Below are 6,307 nucleotides of genomic sequence, written 5' to 3' on the forward strand. Positions count from 1 at the left end.
ACTAAGGGTAAACACGCACATCACATCCTACAGACAGGGAACACACACACCACTTTGTACCTTGAGGAGCAAAAACAAGACACAACAATGCCTGGATGGCATGGCTCAGGGGTTGAGCGTTCACGCATGTTCCAGGAGATGGAGGTTTGATTCCTGGTCAGGGCAGAGTCCCAGGCTGAAGGCTCAGTACCCAGTAGGGACCATACAGGAAGCAGCCAATCAATAACTTATCATTGATGTTTCTACCTCTCCCTTTCCCATCCTCTCTCTGAAATCAATAAAGATACATATTTTTTAAAAGACAACAAAACTAGAGTCTAGTTCTAGAACCCAAATTATATGAAACCTTGAGTCTTTCTGTAAAGTATTGACTCCCAAAGAGAAATAACTCTACCTCTGACTTTTGCAGTGCTGATATATGAAGACAGAAAAAAGCTTTATAGATAAAATAATATATATGATTATTTTATAGGTAAAATAATCTATATGTGAGCCCTGGCCAGGTGGCTCATTTGGTTGGAGTGTCATCCAGTGCAGCAAAAGGTTGTGGGTTCGATCCCCAGTCAGGGCATGTACCGGAGGCAACGGATAGATGTTTCTCTCTCACCTTGATGTTTCTCTTTCTCTCTTCCTCTCTCTCTCAAATCAACAAAAACATATCCTTGAGTTAGGATTTTTTAAAAAAAGATAATTATATGAGAAAATTGAAATTTTTTATTGACAAACTAATTGTTAACTTGGTAACCTTGGTAACTTTGTATTTTTCTTTTTAAGATGTTTTATTTGACCTGTTTTGTTTTGTGATGAGCAAGCCTTTAAAAAACTGGCCTCCTTAATAACTTTCTTTGCAAGTAAATTTTCTTTCTAAATGAATTACCTATTGGCATTGAGTACACTGCAGTGCCAGAGAGGAATACTAAATGGGCTCTTTTCGCCTAGATATAATCTTCTGGCTCTTGAATTGCTTCTCCTGTAGCAATAGAGCTTTACTGACTAAATATATTTCTCTGTTTCTGGTTCTGTTTCTAGTTAATGGCTAAGTCTGGATGTTGTTCTGGTTTTGATTTATGTACAACTGCTGGTGGCAACAACATGAAATCTGGCGTATTTGTTTGTTTGTTTATGATATGACCATTTGGTGTATGTTAGATGGCAGTTAGACAGGCACAGGGAATCTTATCACGGCTAGGTAGTAGAAGGCAGAATATGTGACTGTCTTTTTATTCTTTTTATTATTATTTGTTCATTTGTCTTTCTGTTTGCTTATCCTGGGACTCTGTGTGATTTGTCTTGTCTGAGAGTCATTATGAGTTAAATAACTAAAGATGTTTTATGTGTCTGTGAACAGAAAACAGCTCCTTGAGACCTGCAACTACTGTAACCCTGCAACCTAGGTGTATCAGGACCATGCTCTAACCAACTGAGCTACCCAGCCAGGGCAGCTCACTTCTTTCCTATCACGATTCTAGAGGGCCAAAACAGAGCACGGCCTAGACTCTTTCCTGTTGCTTCTTCTATACCTAAGCACTTCTTTGTTCTATTGTCCCCAGCTTTAATAAACGTACTCTCAAAATCAAAGGAAACCCCCCACAACGAATCCTGAGTACATGTTAAAACAAGCATTGTCCTTCCTAAAATAAAACCATCTGAAGAGTTAGAAGAATCCTATAGAATGTAAGCTCAATGAGAGAAGAGACTTGATCTGTTTTGTTCACTGCTTGAAGTGGAATGCTACTGTAAAAACACACACACAATATGTGACATTTACATAGCAGGGGCTGGTGGGCTGACTAAACCTAGTAGCAGTGGGTGAAAAGATGATAAACCATAAGATGCAGTGACAAAACCTTTGGCAAAACTGTTGCCTGCGATTACTTGAGCAGCAGACCATGTGTCTACTGAGCCCTGAGGGAAGGGAGTAGAAAATAGAAACTTAATAGAAGTTATTTTTAGAAGTGTGTGGCAAGATATTATAAGAAAGAGATGAGATCAGGAAAGAATTCCCGTATGGGTTTGTAAGAAGCAACAGAAAGGAATAGAGTCTAAAATTTGGGGCCTTGCAGATAAAATTTGCTGACTGCTTCTAGACCTCAGTAGTAAAAAAGTAACTAAGCTTTCAGCTTTTCATTTTCCTCTTTCTTTTCCCCCTTCCCTTTCTCTTCTTTTTTCTTTCTCTCCCTTCCTGAACTATTCCATCTTGAAGTCATTAGGTGAGAAACTAAGTGTCAACATGGTCACTTGGACAGGAGTGTCAGATTTCAGAATTGCTGTATCCCCATGAGAACTGTGTCTTTAGTTCTTCCTTGTTCTGAATGAGAATGTATTTCACAGTTTTCCTGTAATTGTTGCATTTATGGGTATGGGTATGCCTGGGCAGATTGTTTTTCTTTTTAGTTCATAGGTCACTAGACCATAAAGTGCCATATCTGAGCCTGATGAAGAAAACTGGACATCACCTGGAGAGCTTGGACTTTGAGATGGGTATATTTACTGGGTGGAACTTTGGGTTGTCCTCTTTGGGGATGGGAAGAGTACTATCTATACAAAGGAAAAATAGTAAACAGGATATATGGTAGCTGAAAGAGCCTACTGTGCCACAGGCTCCCTAGATAGTTACCAATCTCTTTTTCTTTCATTGATATGGTTTGAAGTTCCACATTTCAATAAACAAACTACCATTTGAGGATCAATGGAGGAAAAAAGGGGACATCTATAATACTTTAAACATAAAAGATAAATTAAAAAAGAAAAAAAAGAAACTACCACTTGTCATGTTTGGCTGTACTATCAAAGAAAATATTCACAATTATCTGAAAGGCTATTAAAACAGTCCTTCCTTCTCCCCCAATTATTTATCTGTATGAGGCTGGATTTTCTTTACATAAACAAATTATAAGGAATATGGCAACAACTGAATAAAGTGGATACAGCTACCCTGCTGTCTTCTATCAAGCCAGGCATTTAAAAAATTAAAGACATTTGCAAAAACAAAAAACACTGCCATTCTTCTAGGGTTTTTTTCTTTTGTTATTTGAAAAACATGGTCATTTTTCTTTCTTTCTTTTTTAAATATATCTTTATTGATTTCAGAAAGAGAAAGGGAGAGGGAGAGAGAAACATCAATGATGAGAGAGTCATTGATCGGCTGCCTCCTGCCGGTCCCCTACTGGGGATCGTGCCCACAACCCAGGCATGTGCCCTGACCGGGAATTGAACCGTGATCTCCTGGATCATAGGTCGATACTCAACCACTGAGCCACGCCAGACCCGGCAACATGGTCATTTTTCATACAAATATGTTATTTGTACACATCAAGGGCTTATTATTTTTTAACAAATTAATACATATTTAAATTTTTTTCTCAGTTTTAATTTCTAATATGTTAAATATCTATAGAAATAACACAAAAACAAAAGCTCTTCTGAGCTCTTCAGTAATTTTTAAAGGTTTAATGGAGTCATGGGACCAAAAGGTTTAAGAACTGGTACTCTAGCTGATTTTTACTTACCCTTTGGATTTTATTTTTTTGGTAAGCTTTTCATGGCTATTCAGTTGGATGTGAGTGTCCTACATGCTCTATTAATAAAATTTTATTATTAGCAGCTCTTCCCAGGGCCATTATATTTTATATTTTTTATGTAAGAGTTTTATTGATATATAATTAACATATCATACAGTTCACCTATTTAAAATGTACAATTTTTAGTTTTTTAGTATATTCACAGAGTTGCACAACCATCATCACAATCTATTTTAGAGCATTTTCATCAACCCCAAAAGAAAACCTGTGCCTCTTAGAGGTTATTCTCCATTTCCTCCCTAACCCCCAGCCCTAGTAGAAGGTTGGAGCAGTAGCTTACTAATTTTCCTATTCTGGACATGTCATATGAATGGAATGATACTTTATGACTGGCTCCTTTCACTTAACATGTTTTCTAGTTTTGTCCACATTCCTTTTTCTAGCCTAATGATATTCCATTGCATGGATACCCCACTTTTGTTTTTCCATTAGTCAATTGATGGACATTTGGGTTGTTTCCACTCTTTTGCTACTATGAATAATGCTGCTGTGAATATTTGAGTACATGTTTTTAAGTGGACATATGTTATCAATTCTCTTGGGTGTATATATATAGGAGTAGAATTGCTGGATCATGCTAACTTTATGTTTAACAGTTGGAGGAACTTCCAGAATGTTTTCCAAAGCATTTCATATCCCTGTAAATACTTTGTGAGGGTTTTAATTTCAACACTTTTTATTTATTTTAATTTTTTTAATTTACTGATTTCAGAGAGAGGGAGGGAGAGGGAGAGAGAGATAGAAACATCAATGAGAGAGAATCATTGATTGGCTGCCTCCTGCATGTCCCCTGCTGGGGATCGAGCCCACAACCCAGGCACATGCCCTGACCAAAAATCCAACCACGATCTCCTGGATCATAGGTTGTTACTCAACTGCTGAACCACTCCGGCTGGGTAAGACAAAAGTTTTTAATTTCAATGAAGTCCAATTTATTTTCATTTGATTGCTGTGTCACATCCAAAAGCCATCCCCTAGATTTTAACACCCACTGACTTCACTAGATAGATCTTCCAGACAAAAAAATCAACAAGGAAACAGTGACTCTAAATGACACATTAGATCAGATGGATTTAATTGACATTTACAGAACATTTCACCCCAAAGCTGCAGAATATACATTCTTCTCAACTGCACATGGGACATTCTCAAAGATAAACCACGTGTTAGGACACAAAACAAGTCTCTTCAAGTTCAAGAGGACTGAAATCCTATCAAGCACCTTCTCAGACATTTACACCATGAAATACTATGCACTGTGAAATCACATGATCTTACTCATATGTGGAATCTAAGGAACAAAATAAACTGATGAACAAAATAGATCCAGAGACATAGATGCATGGAAGACTGACAAATCTCAGAAGGAAGGCGGGGGTGGGTAGGTGGGTAGAGATTAATGTAAGAATTTATGTGCATACATGCATAACCCCTAGAACAGACAATAGTGTGGTGAAGGCCTGGAGAGGGTGGTGGTGCAGGGTGGAGCAGATCAATGGAGGGGAAAAGGGGACATTTATAACACTTTCAACAATAAAGGTAAATTAAAACATAAAAAAATAAAAGCCATCCCCTAGCCCTGGCTGGGGTGGATCAGTAGTAGAGCGTCTGCCTGCGTATTGAAGTGTCTCGGGTTCAATTTTGGTCAAGGGCATGTACTTGGGTTGCAAGTTTGGTCCAGTCCCCCATAGGGGTGAGTGCGGGAGGCAACCAATGTATGTGTCTCTGTCACAGATGTTTCTTTCTCTGTCTCTGTCTCTGTCTCTGTCTCCGTCTCTCTTCCCCTCCCTCTCTTCCATTCTCTCTAAAAATCAATGAAAAAATCCTTGGGTGAGGATTAATAAAACAAAACAAAAAAGCAGGGTGGGAAAAAAGCCATCTCCTAATCCAACTGGAAAATATGTGCCTTTTTCTCCTAAGAGTTTTATAGTTTTAGCTCTTATATTTAGGCCTTTAATTTTTAAGTTAATTTTTCTTAAGTTCCGAGGTAGCGTTCCAAATTCATTGTTTTGCATGTGGACATCCAGTTGTCCAGCAGCATAGGTTGAAAGATTTCTTTTACCATTGAATTATCTCGGCATTCTTGTTGAAAATTAATTGACGTGTGAGGGCTTATTAATTTATTCCCAACTCTCTATTCTATTTCCTTTATGTCTTTATCCTGTATGCTTATGCAAGTAGAGCCATTGTATTTTACATAAGAAATCATTGAAGGATTGTTCTTTACCTCAAAGCCCGGAATTCCAGGGTTGGAACGAGCCCCTCCTCCCTACCAGCTTAGAACTTTTCAGCAGCGTCTTTTTCGTCACCAGCAAGGCTGCGCCAATGGGATCGTTGTTTTGTTCTGCTCCCCGCCCCCACCCCAAGCCTAGGTCTTGTGTTTGGCGAGGTGGGGTAAGGGGGCTGGTGAAGCGAAAACGTTAGCTCTAGGGTGAGGAGAGCTGGTATTCGGTCCAATTTATTTCCGGAGGTTGATGAGCCAGGCCAGGAGACACAGAAATATCGCGGGTCAGCCTGCAGCACCGCGCAAGGTGTCGGAGAGGGAGGAGTCTGGGCTGTCAGTACGGTCCCGGGCGCCCAGGCTGGGGACCGGGGACTTTTCCCCCGACGGCTGGGCTCGGGATCGAGGTGCAGGGCCTGGCCTTCCGTTGAGCAGACAAGACTGTTGTTAATTCACTCGCACAACCACCGTCAGGCAGCGCCGGATCGCGCACCGGGGGCCCCCG

This window comes from Miniopterus natalensis, chromosome 8 (assembly GCF_054644295.1).
Source record: "Miniopterus natalensis isolate mMinNat1 chromosome 8, mMinNat1.hap1, whole genome shotgun sequence".
Lineage (NCBI taxonomy): Eukaryota > Metazoa > Chordata > Mammalia > Chiroptera > Miniopteridae > Miniopterus > Miniopterus natalensis.